Source organism: Bombus affinis, chromosome 3, assembly GCF_024516045.1.
Source record: "Bombus affinis isolate iyBomAffi1 chromosome 3, iyBomAffi1.2, whole genome shotgun sequence".
Taxonomy (NCBI): Eukaryota; Metazoa; Arthropoda; class Insecta; order Hymenoptera; family Apidae; genus Bombus; species Bombus affinis.
In genome coordinates this window covers 8,077,889-8,095,237 of record NC_066346.1, presented here as the reverse complement: position 1 = coordinate 8,095,237, position 17,349 = coordinate 8,077,889, and the positions used below count along the sequence as shown (strand labels likewise).

The following is a 17,349-nucleotide window of genomic DNA, read 5'->3' as shown; positions in this document are numbered from 1 at the left end:
CCCGTCTCTCGATGCACGTTATCCGATGCTTGGTACGCTTGGAATTCGCAAGAGAAATCAGTTTCAATCGGTACTGCTTCCAAGAGGTGAGAGGAGTTAGCTGTACATTTTGAGAAACGCGACTTGTCAGAAGGAAATAATCGAGTATGGTTCGAGCTATCGCGTCGCAGGAAATATCAGATCAGTTTACAAATAATTTATCGAAACACGTTAGAACGGTTTAGGAGTAATATAATATTCCAATGATTTACAATAATTTCCATCGAAAATAGGAGAAAGAGTTTTTGGAGAACAGTGTGTATAAAATATCCCAAGAGATTGAATTAAAACTGAAATTGATATGTTTCTAACTTATAATATACTGTTTATAATTGTATGCTATAGTACTATATTAAAGTAGAAATTAATAAATGTATATTAACAAATTTTGTTGTAACCGTAACGTTATCTATCACATTTGGATGGTTACTTAAATTCCACTTATTTTCCACTTTCACTTTACCAAATATTTCCTTTGTTTCTCTTTTTATCAATTCACCGCTTAATCTCAGTTATTTAATATTACTACATGTATTAAATATTTTTGCATAATGTAGCGCATTAAATGATATTAAATGCAAATTAAAACGTTGAACCGCGTTCGAAGAATGTGCCCACGCTTGTAACTCGTAAAAATATTTGTCATTGAGTTGCATAATTTTACGAGAACCGGTACTGCATAGTAATTACTATTTTCCGAAAACAGTTAAGCGAGTTTTAACGTTACAGCTGAACGGATGGGAGCAGTAGCAGGGGTTGCAGGAACTAAAAGTACAAAGATCCTTTCCGGCTCTGAACTTGATAAAGTCATAGCGAATAAATTCGTTAACGAGATTTCTTACGAACTAGTTAGAAATTGCTGGCGAGTTTCAGTGGCGAAGTGTTGTTCTTCTCTATCGTTTCGAGAACCAGCGTATAGATGTCTTGTTTAACGATATCTTGTTAGGAACGTCCAATAATCGAGTTTTGTTTTCCTACAACTTGTGCATTTATTCCTTCTTTTTGTTTCTTTCAGCGATTTGAACTATTGTACAGTTGCGTTCAATTATAAGATTCGAGCAAGTAATTCCACGGCTATATCTCAACTTCAGTAACGAGTTTTGGCAAACGTATAATAATAAGCTCGTTTCACAATGCCAAGTAAATTCACTTACAAATTCTTTGAAAAATTATTAAATCGCATAAATTATGTTTCAAATGACAATGGATTTTATTATCGTCGAACGTTACTGTTAGATATTTTATTCCGTAGCCTCTATTACCTTGTAAAATTGTATTTTTAATTAACATAACGAATATTTCTATCATACACATACATGTCATCTTAAATTAATTATTAAATTATGAAAAAGTATTTTAAACATTTTACGCGAAAAAACATTTCCCAATAGTTATAACAGCTTTCCAAAATGGATTTAGTTTAATATTTACTTAATACTTGAGCGCTACTTTATTTCCAGGTGATAGAACATCTGTTTCCTCTGTATCATGGGATCGCGTGAAACAGAAAACGTTATGTTGTACGTACATTGGAATAATGTTATTCCTTGCGCGTTTCTATCGTTTAATTTTGGCGTCGCATGATCCGTACCTACGTGTCAAATGATTGTGTGGCTTCGGATTGACATATCGTAGATACCTATACAATGTCCAATGAAATCAAATCCATCGTGGTTCGCGCAATTCGCCTGCTATCGAGTGAATTTCCTATTAAAAATGCTTGCTTCGTATTTCTAGCTAATTTCCCTATATCGAAAAAATAGCAAAAGCCGTCGACGAAAGACTTTCCACGAACACAAAGTCGTCGTCTCGTGGCAACTTCTTCAAAGCAGTGCCGTTCCTCTCTGTTCGAGATCAAAAGAGGCACGAATGCGTCGGTTACAAACGCTAGAAAACTCTCGTCTGGTTCGAGACCGATCTTCGTTCAACAAATAGACGATAAATCTGACAAAAGATTTATCCAAAACTGTAGGGCGGACGAGAGGAGAAAAGAAAAGGGATTCGCAAAAATGCGGCCGAGGGTGGATCGCGCACAATATATCCGGTGTGGAGTCGGCCGCGTGACGGTTAAGACGAATGTAAAAAGTAAGTAGAAGGGTGGTATGTTCTCATTGCTGTTCGCACAATGCGTCGTCTTTTAGGTGGCTTTCGTGGCGCGCACCGTCAACGTGGCGCATTAATACGCACCACCGTGGCTTTTATGAGCTTTGGAAAAGAGAGCGATAGCCTGTCTGCCTCTCTATCTGCCATTTCACCCTGTTTTCACCGCCGGGTACACCGGGTATCTCGGCGGTGCCTCGGCGATGCGTGTTTGCCTCGATGCCTGGCAGCGGGCCGTGACGTCGTCGTCGTCATCCATTCGCAATCAAAGTTGCGTCGACCGTGGTGCCGTATCATTCTGAACGACGACGTACACCACAAGCCGAGCGAGCATTCACGTGCGGACTGTACGACGATCCCACACGATGTTGGCGGCACGCGTAGCGACGCGCTAGCTGCCAGCGTATGCGTGGCCAGGACCTTTCTAAACGCAGATACGAGCCGCTGGTCTAGCCAAGGGTTGCGACGTGAGTGCTTATTACACATTCAAGGCTTGCATTTGCACTGTGGCCTGCTGGAAAGCTGCACGCCATTTCCCTTCCCTTCTCACCCCTTCTCATTCCTAGCCCTCCACCATTGCCTTCCACCCCCTCTGTCGCTCCGCCTGGTCACTCTTCTTCCTTCTATTTCTCCTCGTTCGAGTAAGGGCGTTTCGTTATATACGACATACCACGGCCATTGCCGAGGATCCGACAAAAAGATGTACCGCCGCGCCGCGCTCACCGAGATTCCTCTTTTCCTCGACATTTTCATTTCGTTTTGTTGCTTCCAGCCAGCCATCCTTTTTTCCCCTCTCTTTGCCCACCGTTTCTGACGCTCCACGAGTTAAAGTTAACGTTACCGAAAATCTTTAACTCCACGCGATTCAGACAAATTGCCCGGCATCTGATTGCGGTTGGCTATTCGGATATCGTGGCACGACGCGAGTGGCCACGTGTATATGTGTTTGTGTCGAAGCGCGGGTACTTGGCCACGTTTCCGCTTGTAACCTTTTGCTAACTTTTTAGTAAAATTACGTAGAGCTTAGCGATACGGGTATATGGAGCGATGAAAATAACGTTATTAAATTGTTAAATAGATAGTCATCGTTTCGTAATGGAGATTATAAATTTAAATTATTTACGCATTTAAAGATCTGCTAATAGCATATTAATAATAAATTCACTGTTATTTCATTGTTCATCTGTACAGCTTATATATCGCTATCAATTAATTAAAACATCGATATCGATCAGCGACGATAGCTTCTCTGTCCGTTTAGAAGCTTTTTTATCTAATCGATATTTAAACAATTAAACGATCTATAGACACAGAATTTTGCAAGTAACCAAACGTTGATGCTATCGTTGTCATAATACTCTACGATACTATGTCTATAGCTGCAATAACATTGAGAAATAAATTCATCATTGGTCTCTTTATTCGCTGATTTACACTTCAATTACATCTCGTTATTATGTTTTTAGATCAAGTTGTGCCAGTAAAGCTCGAAGTAATTTCTCGAAATTAATTGAATTATTAGCGATAGAAATATGTATAGCGAATACTGATTATTAGTAATTATTATATAAATATTGTATAAATAAATAATTGGTGTATAAGTTACTAAACTTGATATTCATTAAAAGATTGACAAGTATAAATTGATTTTATACAATGAGTTTCAGAGGTAGTTGTATCGGTTTCTCTACCTATTTGTAAATTCGTACGTTTAATGGTTCATCGTGACATACATACATTTCTATACGATTCGCATAAAAAGCATCGATTTTACGATACTGCAATACGAGGAAATGCAATGATAGTTTTTTTTATATCTTCAGAAAAATATTTCAACCAAACAGCTACGAAATAAAAATTTGTTTCCAGGATACATCCGTAGGTATAGGATGGCAAGAACAGACGTCTGTGCTGATAAAGAGAAAAAATATAAAATTTAGAAAACTTCAATGAGAAGAAGAAATCATGTTCGTATAACAGATGGTTTCAAAGACAAAATTTAATGTATATTTCGGAGCAAAATAAATTCGACAAAATATTACATGCATATAAAGATCACAAGAAGACACGTGAGTCTACTTCTGTTGGTTCTTTTAATTTTCACATCACTCTGTAGCTAAAGGGAAATATTAAAAAGATACCTAATCAACATGTTAGGTAAGAGTACGTGAAAAATTACACGTCAAACATAATTAACAAATCTGTGAATTTTGAAAACCGTATAGCGATTGATATTTCTGCAAAATAGTTATGCATACTAAATATATTAACTATTACTATGAAAAATAAAATATAAACTATGCAGAATACAAAAGATGTTTCAAATATTATTGTTTCAAATGTTATTAAGATCGACAAAGGCCACCCAAATAAAAAGAAAATTAAGATATTTATCTAAGAGGTGTGAAAAATTCTGTTCCTTCCCCTTATCGATTGCCTAAAAAAAATGTATTTTATCGCACATCGAATGAGTAGTACTAAATACTTAAAATGACTAGTACAAGATACTTAAACACTTAAATAGTCCCTTCCTAGTACTTAATTAAAAAGAAAAGAAAACTCGGCGTCTACGATTCTTTATCCCGTATAAAATTCCTACATCGAATCGATCATTTCGCGCATGAAATTCGGGAAGCGGAGCCAATAAAAATTAAACAACGATGTTCGCGGTACCGTATTCCTCGATAATTGAAATATAATTGCGCAAAGGCAATTCTCATCAAGAAAGATCGCAATTTCGCCTCTGGCCGAAAATTACACCGGAATTATACGCGCTGATAGATATAATTTTCGTTTCATTTAAATCCCAAAACACCAAAAAAATGTGCCTAGAAAAATTGGCACGGACAGAGCTGACAATTCGATTGCCGATCGGAAAAGAATAAAAAAAAAAGAGGTGGGAATCGCACCCGTTATATTTCCTGCGAATTGGTTTCTACCCTGCGACCCAATTGCGAATCATCCGTCCGAATAATTTTATGATTTTCAGGCTTGTAGTCGTGGCGGATGCTCGCGCCAGCTTCGAAATATTTCAATTACGGGGCGAGCAGCGCTATAATTGCTGTCGGGCTACGCCATCTCATAAGTTGTTTGCGCTCACAACCCCCACAGCTCGCAATGTGCATCTCGAAATAGCAAAGAACGTGTTGTACATTGTTGACCGCACGCATTCACCGCGTAGGCAGACGCGAAAGAAAACGCGATAAACCTGCGAGATACCGTGGAATGGACGAATCCTTTTCAATTTGAATATCTCGTGTGTACATATAAATGTTTGTTTTCAATGTGGATGATTTCGTAATGGCACGACTAGCGACGACACGTGTCTCGGGATTACGTAACGGCAAGATACGGTTCTTCTCATCTTAGCTGCTTTCCTTCCGAGTGGAAGATTATTAGCATACTGGGAAAATTAATTTGTTGTTGATAACGAGCCGAACCTTTTCTACTGGTATTACCATGACCAGGAGCTCGTAGAAGCTACTGACCGTATGCTACCGGTTAAAACACGTGAGTACTTTGTTTCTGATAATAACTCGATGTGTGATATGTTATTTTTAATATGCGAGGACGCGGGCGCGAAACGACTACAATCATCGCTGTATAAGCGACGATATTAACTGCATAAGCTAAAAGACTTTGTTATTGTTACTAACATATGGAAAACAGACGTGGGTGTATTTATAAAAAAATTTCGTTTAATATGTAATGTAGCTTTTTTGTAATTAAAATTTTAATTAATTGTATAATAACGTAATAAATGTAATTTTGTGATTTGTCTTTTAAATTAATTAAATTTTTTGTAAATTAACGAAATTACAAATATGGGAATATTCAGAATAATTTTACACTTTATTGGCTCCATCGTAAAGCGTTCTGATAAAGTTGAAGGACTCGTAATAAAAATAAGCCTTGTATTTTATGTCCGTCTTTTTCGATATATTTAATATTTAATATTTAGCCTGGAATAATCATTTGAACCCTTTTTATCTATCGTCGTGGTTTCAAATGGAGACTGTTCAACTCCGTAATCGCGAACCTTACATCTCATTGAGTTCTTGCAAACGTTTAAATTTGAAATACCTTCGTGGACCATTATACGCGCGTTCATACGTAGGAAATTTAGATCTCGATAATATAACGACCGTATATGACGCGAAAGAGCAAAACAGGGAGAAGAATTTCGCGCATCCATCTCGGTCATTCTTCTTTCGAGCATATCTGCGTGTAGAACAAACACAATGGGCTCGTCACGCGTCTAGCTAGCGCCGCAGCAGAGGCGCAAGCTTCGTCACAGTGAAAGTTTAATCGTGGTTGCGCGTTCTACGGGCAAAAATAAATATTGCCATACGGGAGAGCTAGTGGCTCGTAAAGAACGTCCCCTGTATTTTGTATTCACCCAGGAGATGCTTCTCCGGTACCGGTCGTGATTCTCATCACGAGTGGTTAACTACATTGTCACCGTGTAGATACAGACGCTTTAGCTTTTTTGCGATAATGCCGGCAGCTTGTTCTCCCATGGGGACAAACTCGTGGTAAGACATTACGCTACGCTCCAACCGTCCTTTTCCTTCCTCTTATATCTGTATACATATATCTACATACTTTGCTTTTCTATGTGTCAGTACGTCCTACGCGATTTTCTGACTCTCTGTGTTCCCGAAACATGTCATGTCAGCCTACTCTTGGCGCATCTATCGCTGCGCGAAGAATCCGGATATTCCGTGTGATAAATTGAAGTATCAAACGACCGACCATTCGCACGGCACTTATTCGCGGCTTAAAATTCTTTTCCAACGTTTAGGCATACGTCTTGCGGTTAATAGGCCGTTACACGAGCTCTACGTAATTTTAGCAGAATTTTCCTATCGATACTTCAATTTTTATCGGCTTGCGTAGTAAGTTGGTTCGCGCTTCCTTAATCGTCGTAAAAGGCAAATGTCTTTTAGAGATGCGATTGGGTTTATTTAGTTTTTCGGATATCATCGAAGCTTATCGTAACGCAGGCTCCTATGGTGTATAGTATATAGTAGAATCTTGTTGTAGATGGAACCACATATCGTGATTGATCTATAATTTTGTCAAATTTGAGTGTACCGTAAAAAAATCCACCTCAAAGGGGAAAATCCAATTTTCTAAATTTGTTGTCAGATTTTATGCAGATATTCTGCACAGGTTTGACTATGATAACACGCATGTAACAACGTCTCAGAAAATATTCCTTGTACTCCTTCTGCTTAGTCTTAATCTTATCCAATTTTCCTGTGCCACAGCGACTACGATAATCTCGTTTTAATTGACTAAGAAAAACCGGATCGATACATCCTGTACACACTGTATATACATTTAACAAGCTTCTAAATCTAAATAAGAATATGTGCATATTAAGAAGAAGGATAAATAAAATGAAACAATGAAAACGAACGAAGTAAACGAAGGTACAACGTGGAAAGTGTATAGAATTAAGTCATCGTTGATTCTCGTTCATTGTAATCGGAATGCAGGTGGCAGCGACGTATTATCGAGAATTCCTTGAGCGAAGCATTAATCAGTAAATGCATGGTGCAATTAGCGAGCTGGTACGTAACCATCGAGGAGAGAGTATCGCCATGGGAAAGCTATATATCGCCAACTACCAGCGTGGGAATAAATCCAGGTCAATTTATCCTGTTGAATCTCCTTCGATTAGCCCAGATCGTGATAGTTAGCTGGCTTCGAGTAAACGGCTTTGAAAGGTCAGCTATCCAAGCTCGAATTATTCCGGGAATAATGGAGGAGGAAAAGAAGGAGCTTTCGGGATCGAAGATCGATGCTCCGCGGCAGGGCGTAAGGTCGCGTCATCGAGAAAAATTTATCCTCGTTGTAGGCGGTGCAAGACCGGCTATCCCGACCGACAAACGAAAATACGATCCTCAGATTCCCGCCCAGTGGAAGGACAGACTCTGCTCCGAATTTAAGCGCGATGAAATCATCGTTCTCTTTATTTTGCTCCTCCTTCTTCTACACATTGATTACGACGAACCACTGGCTCTCTAACTAAACGTTCGTACAATTAGATCCGGGTTTCTTTCACTAATCGTTCACTCGACGTCAACCGTGCCATTGTTAGACTTTTTTTTTACCGACAGCGACCGTGTGAATCTACGATCATCTCGACGGTATTTCTTTTCTTCAGTGAAATTTAGTCCCGATCCGATGGAAATAATGCGGGCTTTTAGAATCCAATGATGAATTTAAGGAGGTTGAGTTGTCTCGATACCGGGTGTCACACATCGCGATAAAAAGCTCAGTGTTCCGTGTAAGAAAATAGCGATGACCTTGAAATCTTTTCTATGCCTTCACCCACGCAAGAAACGTTCGCATCGTACTATGTTTCCCTTTGTAGCGTGTATGACATAGTATATGACATTTTTCTCATATTATTACGAGTAAGGGAAATGTTCAAGATGAACACATTTATTTCCCTATTCTGTATGTAGATGCGACAGAAAGGTTAATTTCATTATTTTATTCATAGGCGAAACTATCACTACTCTACTGTTGATTTTTATTATCTCCGACTTCATATGTAAGAATCTCTAAATACTTCGATAATACTTTGATCATTTTTCAGGTTTATCTCATGTTTTTAATATAAATGTTTCAATAATTATGAAGGAGGGGGAGGCGGGAGTGTATATTTTAATTAACAATGCGAACACGTACTTCGCGTGGTGTACCAATGGCTCGTTTTATATCCCCTTCGTTTATCGAAGTTCCTAAGTTAAACTAGAGAGGTTTGCTGTAGACATGATAAACAGAAGTTTCGAAATTACGTAGAAAGTACATATATTTACATGATACAAACTTTGAAGAAACTTGAACGAGCTTCATAAATAAACTGAAACATCTTATAATCTTTATAAATTGGATATTCCTCAAATTTATTTGATATGTTATTTTAAAGCGGAGCTAAGAGAGTTACGGTGAACTTTCATCCTCCTTTATAAATAATAATGTAACGAACTATGCAAGAATTTACTCTTTTTGACAGTAACACAACGAACATGAGTGAATCGAACACCACAAAAAAGAAAAAAAGAAAAGCTGGATATCAAGCTCGTATTGCAAGTATTTTCACGAATATTAATCTATGTAGCACTTCAGCTTGATCTTGTTAAATCGTATGGAACTTTCCAAGCTTTATAAAGTGTCTCGTTTAATTTCTACAACTTGTGTATGTACGTACAACTTCCTTTTAACAGTAACAAACAACGCGAGAGGAAAATGTTACTTACTTTGAAGTCTTATGAGAAGCATAAATTTTGCATAGAAACATTTTGAAACGCGCGTAAAAGATATTTAAATTGTTCCTGTCTTAAAATGTCAAAAATATTGCAAATTTTGTTTTCTTCGTATTTATTATATTTACATTATCTTATAATATCTTTGTATTATTTTAATTGTACTATATCATATTTTATATTTTAATACAGTAGTAGTATTTGAGTTACTTATATCGAAGATGAATTCCTTTTTCCATACGAAGTAACTGCTTCTTTCCTAAGTCTGTCTGAAAATCTTGAACGTACAATTTACCACAAAGTATCTAGTAACGAAGAAGATTCTTTGGTGGCCTGAAGCGTTTTTTAACCGGTAAACCACGAAGGCAGGTGCGGGATACCTTGATTGATTTTCCTGGCAACCAAAGAGCTTTGCAATTTAGTCAATTCTCCAAAGATGTTTCGTGAGATGATAGATGTTGTTATCGTAGAAAGTACACCTGCCTAATCACGGTTTACATTTCATCCGAACGTCATTATGGGCCAGCTGACTTTTGAGTAATGAAATTGTAAAATCAAAAATTGAGGTTACACAGCTATTGTTTTGTATCAACGAAAATTCCTCTCATACGTGTATGAAGTTTCGTTATAAATCAATTATATGCGTTAGGTTTGATGCGTAAGTTAAAAGGAATATTCTACTAAAATCGCTACACAGAACAATAATAATAATAATAATTAAAAAAATAGCATTTTATATGTTGTCGATTATTCCCAATCCTTAAAGTATAAATTTAGAGAATTGACTGATACTATGCCACTAAAATAAATATATTATGTTTCATTTAAAAACTTGATAGATAAAAAAAGATAGAACAATATAAATAATAAATAATAAAGCAACTCTAACACGGTTTTTTTAAAAGGACTGAGAAAATTGCATTTCTCTGCAACGTAATCAGGAACGTGAAAAATAGAAAACAATATAATTAAAGTAAGTAATAAAGTAAAAATAGAATTTTTAAAGAACTGAGAATATCGCATTATCTTTGCAATATAATCATGAACGTGAAAAATAAAAAACTTCTCCCCGCTATCCTCGTTACGTATTTCAAACAACACGTATTTACAGCCATTCCATTTACATACATATACGTAACACCTGCACGATGCATATGTATATACATTCTTATATAAGTGAAAGAAATTTGACGTTCGAGTTCGAAGAATAACTGGAAAAGAATGTGCAGGAAAATTCAATTGAAGATTCACGTATAATCGAGGAACTGCGGTAAATTGATACGCAATTTTAGGTGGACGTCTTAGGTGTAAAGAGGAAGAAACGAGGATCGAAGTGGACCGAAAGGACGGTAGGTTGCCGTGGCTTTGCCCTGGCCCCGGCGCGCGTGACGGGCCACATTCCACGCATTCCACGCGGTCACGGCCATATCTCCCATTCCTCTAGATTTCCCGTCCTGCCTGCAGCCCTACCATCGGTACCATCGCCACCACCGACACCATTCTCTTCGGCCAGCACCACCATTATATTTCCTTTTATATTCTTCCATTTTTCTAATCTATTCTTTTTTCCTATATCTATCGGACTGTACAGGAAGTTTGTAGTGTAATTTAGGAAAAATTTGAAGACTGTATCTTTAAAGAATCAACAGATTACGTAAAACTTTTTTAAATTACGTAAGCACTAAAACGAAGTACGATTACGAGTAATTATTTTTGGATTATTTTATTTTGTAATTGATTTGAAATCAATCTTGAAATGTATGTAACAGTTATGAACTTAATAAAAAATTAGTATAGTAATGAATAGTCCGTTTTAGATATATATAATTGCTAAGATATAGAACTATTGAATAATAGAACAATAGAACTATTGAATACAGAATATAAGAATATTGCTATTAAATAGGATTAAATATCGAGGCTCATTGAGTGTTCAAATAATTTTTTGATCTTTGTATAATTTACGAAAAGTGTTTTGTAATTATATGCTGTGTACATCTTTCGGATTTATTTCAAACTTTACCGATATGTCCATGATAGTTGTCACATGTCGTATGTCGTACACAAATTTTTACGTGACGTACATAATACATTCAGGAGAGGTTTCTATAAGTGTTCGAATATTTTCACGAGTCAATGTATAGGTATCATACACGGTTTCATGAGTTATCGAATTTTCTGACTCAAAATTATCGTAATACACCGTAAGAATTATATCTTGTCTTATTAAATAATTAACTTCCCGTGGTATTTTCTTGAACATCACAAAATTACTTAATTTTTGTTTATGTTAAATCAAATACGAAGAAGGTAATTAACAGTACTATGAGAAGAATCAAATTGTCAAAACATTCAGAACAAATGTAATCTAGCAATTAAAATCTGATCTTCTCATTAAAATCACTCGTTTCCCATTAAAAGATCCAAGTTCTTTTCTCGTGAAATAAAGGTTCACGAACTTTATATGTACATATATAATTGAAATATCTTTGTGTGTTCTAAGTTTTGTTGTGATCTCTCATTATAGTTGATTGACGTAGGATGTATGTATATGAATATACATGTAGCTATATGTGCTAATAAAAAAATTCGACATTTCCAGGAATATAAAGAATCTAAATTGCGTTTTTGTGTGACGATTATTCACACGAAGATCGATTTTGCAACTAAATTGCTTTTATCGGAGAATATCCTAATATGAGAAATAGAATGATGATATATGGCCTCGATAAGAGTCTTCCCGTAGTCAAACTGATCAACTCCACTTTTTGTACCTACGCTTCTCAGCTTCATTAATCAGTTTCATACGGAGAACTATTATTACCTGTATGATTAGTGTTCGACTGCTTAAAAAACAAATGACTTCTACAAATTTATTTATCACAAGGAGATGGCATAATCGTACATTCCAAGGTACGCCTTCAAAATAAATTAGAAAGTAACATCGCTACTCTTTTTCTACTTTTAGATTTTTTCACTCGATGAGCGTTTATTAATCTGAAATGTGGGTACCAGTATGGTTTAAACAAAAATGAATAATATTTTGATATAGAGATAAACGATGTTGTTCGTAATAATATAACAAAAGTTGGAGAGCAATTGGAATATATTGAGAATTGAATGATAAAACTGTCAATAATATTTGAAATTTTATCACTTTTATCACTTTTATTTCATTTTATAATTAATTGAATTTTTGGTGCATGTGAATATTCAATTTCGTACGTTTACCGATGGATTGTTTAGATTTTTTTAAATATTCAATGCTCTGGTACTGTCGCAATTTAATCATTAACCGCGTTTAAATAATAGAATAGAATTCCGATTATTCAAACTAATTCAGGTATACCTCACGAGATAATTTAGATAATCAAATTTCGCGGTTGATCGAGCAACCGCTTTCATTCCGCAGAATAGTGGTTATTGATCGCTGCACTAGATATTTATTAACACTATGAAATTTGATTCGGTAGAATCATGCGTGCAAACTCAAACTGTGCCATATGTCTCTCGAAGAATTTTTAATCGTAACAGCGGATTAAACGCTGGAATTTTATGTCGTTCTAAAGACAGAATTAACGAATAAATAAACATTTGACAGTAAAAAAATTATACTAACAAATTATAGTAACAATGCACAAATCATTGATCATTAGAAAGAAATATTGATAACATAATATTGATAGGAAATTTGATAAAAATTTTAAGTTTCAGTTTGAAAAATATCAGATCAAAGACATGTAATTTTTATATTTAACTGCACGAGCTATAGTATTTTATTCATTCAATACTTGTTATGTTGTTTGTGGATTCAATATTTATATAATACGAATATATGAAATTTTCCAAAGTAACGGATCAAATTTTTCCGAACTCTTTTTTAAATAACTATTCGTTACAGTGACTTCACCAACAGCGTCTCATTTTCGTTTGACATGTTGAAATTAAATCGAAAACGTACACGCCTGACCATACACACACGTACGTGTGCTACTGTTTCCTGCTTGTGACACACATAGCGACTCCGTTCATCGAACGTTTGTTTATTCAATTTTATAGCAATCTCGCTCGCACATTACGCTGTTCTCGTTATTCTATTTTAACTGCATGTCAAAATAACTTTGGTGAAAGTTGATTGACGAAAACAAAGCTGGTTTTACATTTTTTATATCGTTCCGAAAATTTTTTTGCGCATGTAATACATTCCATTTTAATGGAAACGTCAATCAATTAGGATTTAATATTTTATTATTTTAATTGTTATTTGAAAATGTAGATTTAATAATTTCATATCTATTGGCGGACATATCTGTAGCCAGAAGGTGTTTTTCATTGGAAAAGGATCTAATTGCTTTTGAAACGTAAATTTTTAATACAGAGAAAAAAATATATAAATAGAAAATATAGAAAATATAAAAATAAAAAGTTTCACGTTTTTCCAATATGAACAAAATGCGTTTCCTCTACTATTATACGTATTATATTATGCAAGCCCGTTAAGAATGTACCCATACATCGATATTTTAATTCGATAAATAATTTCGATTTTATCTGCATGATACAAAATATGTATATAGTATTGTGACAAAATTTAGACGTTCGGCGCTAAGTATGTTTCGTCGATTATAATCGAAATATTCGTAAATGTTCGTGATTATGGTTTATTCAGGCAAGACTTGTCCCTTCGTGTACTGGGACATTGTTTGACTACCTGTCGATTACTTTATTTGATTTGACATGAAACTGATGGAGATTTCGGAGAGATGTCGATAGAGACATAAACTATGCACTGAGGTACACGCGCGGGCATAACGGAGATTAACCTGCCACGTTAAACGTTTACTAATAGTTAATCAACAGACAAGATTGCGACCATTGCCTATATATTGTAAATTTTACATCACGTTAGTCGAATAATTTATATTCCAAAATAATATGCATTTACATAATATTATAGCACGACATATTTTCTCAAAAATAGATGTCGATTGTAATACAAATTTCTATTTTGAATTACAAATTTCGTTCAATTTTTATCGTGTTATATATAACTTAAATTTAAAATTATATTTGAAAAATATTAATTTCCCTGTACTATACATACCTATACACGTTACTTATTACGTATCGTAGAACAACAAGTTTGATCAATAACGAGGTGTTGGTAATTAAGAATACTTTTATAAAGCACATCGATAATTAGAGGAAACGAATGCAAATTACAAACAAAGACGACCTCGATTTCAGCGTTGATTAAATATGAACAAGAGCCAAAGGTCTTCATTTTCATTCACGAGTGTTCAGTTTAGCTGAATAATTTCTAGCATATATGGAAAATAGTCGGTATCTATATACATCGGTAAAAGAGATTTGCACGCTCATAAGAAATTCATATTAAACGATGTGTCTCTCGTCAAACCATCCAATTTCTGCCTGAAACGTTTTTAGTCATCTACCACTAACAATTTCCCTAGCCCAAATTCCGAAGGATTTATTTAGGATACTTTGTATTAGGTTGTCCGAAAAGTTTCTTTCGTTTTATGAGGAAACAATAGACGCACAATGTTTTTTGTTTTATATTATTTTGTCGAATTACGTACGATCCATTTTGTTCTGTTGAGATAAAGACCACGACATTTCACAGACTTGGCTTCACGTTTGTATGAAGGTGCACTGTTGTAAAAAACACGTTTGCGAAAGAAAAATACTTTTCGGACAACCTAATATATACGTACACAGTACGTCGATGGGTTAACGAAGAAGAAAAAAGAAATCTACATAGAGTAGTTTCAGTTAAGGTTCAAGGTAGGTACAAAATTGTTTGATCGTCTTTGCAACGCTTTGCTCGTTGTAATGTAAAACCTCAGGAATATTAGGAGAGGTATCGGACGAGAAATACAGGCCAGAGAGGAATACAGAAGATAGAGCGTAGTTTTAGCCGAAGCTGGCTCTTTGATCAGCAATTAACATCACGAACGGCTCTAAGCTCGATCTTCCGTATGATCATTGGATGAGCCCTCGAGACAGCAGGCCGATTTTCCCTTGGGTTGGTCTCTTCGCAAACCGAACAGTTCACCTGTTTCATCATCCTTCAATGTACTCGACGGCTTTGCGCAATATTACTGCATAGTTGCTTGCACACGGCAACATGGTCCAGTCGTGCTTCTGATTGATCAACTTTCCGAATGTATTGGCCAAGCTTCCCTACACTTGGAAAGCAAGCTTTTTGGAAAATTGCTTGCCTGAAGTTCGGTTTGCGACAGAATCGGGCTTATTTCTCTAATCTTGTTTATCAAGTCCGCCGCATGGAAAAGCTTGTATCGTGATTTTGCTTTATTTTTAAATTCATTGAAAATTATTCATTAGTATGTAGGATCTGCTTACGTTTCGTAAACTCAGTTTAACACGTAGTAGCAGTAACAATAGGTAGAATTGAACAAAATTTAATCTCTACAATTTTACAGTGACAAAGATCGTCGATAAAGATTCAATGATATTGCATGGGGAAAATTCATGGACTAAATGATTATGTTTACGTATTTTAAACTCGTGGAATGATTTATCAAGCTTGTGTTTTAAGGAAACCTCCGTATATAAATCATTGGCTGTAGTATAGTTATAAAACATAGAAATATATATATATATATAATTACTACGTTATAATTGATACACTATCATTAAATACTAAGTGTACTACATCAAGTCCAAACGTTTCCCGTAATTCTTATGTAAAATAAAGTAATTTGCGAACAAGTTTCTACTGCACGTCTTTATCATAGCTCGGGTATGTAAATAATGTTATTAAACTCTAAGATTTTATTACCTATTAAAATGAATCGGTCAATTTGTTAATGAGATTTAATACCTCTCCTTAAATGTTTTCTTATAATTTCGGTGTATCACACGTTTGCAATAACAATCTATTATAATCAAATACTCGAATGAATTCATAGAAAATTATATGTATAATGTTTATGTTTAATTAATTTAATCAATGTTCCGTTTAGTTATGCAATATCTGTATCATAAAATTACACCTTCGTTTTTATCCAAATTAAGAATCAACGTAATTTCGTTCTTTCGAATAAGTGGAAATAAAATACAGAAAATTACACCTGCGTTTTCGCAGAAATTAGAGGTCGACGTAATATCGTTCTTTCGAACAAGTGGAAATGTCACTGCAATTTATCTTACTATTTCGTTCGCAACACGGGGCAGCGCAATCGTTCGCAAGAATTCAATATATAGACTGGTTAGCATGTATTGTTGAAAGGTTAGAGCTATCGTGATAGATTATTTTAGCTGCAATCCTCTTGTAAAGCCAACGTTCAATGTGGTCGGTATACGATACACGATATCGTCCCTCCGATTGCAGATTCTTTTCAGAAAATCCCGTCTGGACCGAACTGCTGGCGCATCCAATCGAGATCCAATGTGCAAGATGGCGTTTCCTTATGTAACATACGGTCAAATATATAGTAACTCACGGAACGTGCTTTTTTCAATTTCTTTTTCCTTGCGTTCGTTTTCCTCTGAGACCGCCGGAGGGATAATACAGGCATTAGAGATGGCAAGAAGATTAGATCAGACGACACATTTAAATTACCAACAACGTGTTCAAGCAATCTGTCAATCTATGTTTCTGCCTTCATGAAATTCCAACTTGCGTACGTATAGAATGTTCTGTAATTGATGCAACACTATTGGGAAGGGACCACGCGAAAAGTAAGTCAAACATATAGCATGATACTTTTTGATAAGATTTTTATTTTTGGAATAATGGATACTTCAAATATGTATATATTTGCCTGACCTGATTCTCTGTTACCTTCATTCGCAGAATCACATAAGAAGTAATTGCGCGTTCAGGAATTAAAGATATCGACTGATATTAAAAGAAAAGCTTTGATACCTGTAATCTCTTAAA

At 35.4% G+C, this 17,349-nt stretch overlaps 1 protein-coding gene and 1 long non-coding RNA gene across 7 annotated transcripts in view; one reads left to right on the top strand and one right to left on the bottom strand.

Moving 5' to 3' along the window:
• Positions 1-17,349, bottom strand: part of LOC126914152 (EGFR adapter protein-like) — a 278,807-nt gene that overhangs the window by 15,632 nt on the left and 245,826 nt on the right. The gene's annotated exons all lie outside the window — the stretch shown is intronic.
• LOC126914172 (uncharacterized) lies at positions 1,992-4,537 on the top strand. The gene is made up of 2 exons (XR_007709597.1): positions 1,992-2,606; positions 4,009-4,537. It is a non-coding gene; the product is annotated as an uncharacterized LOC126914172 (long non-coding RNA).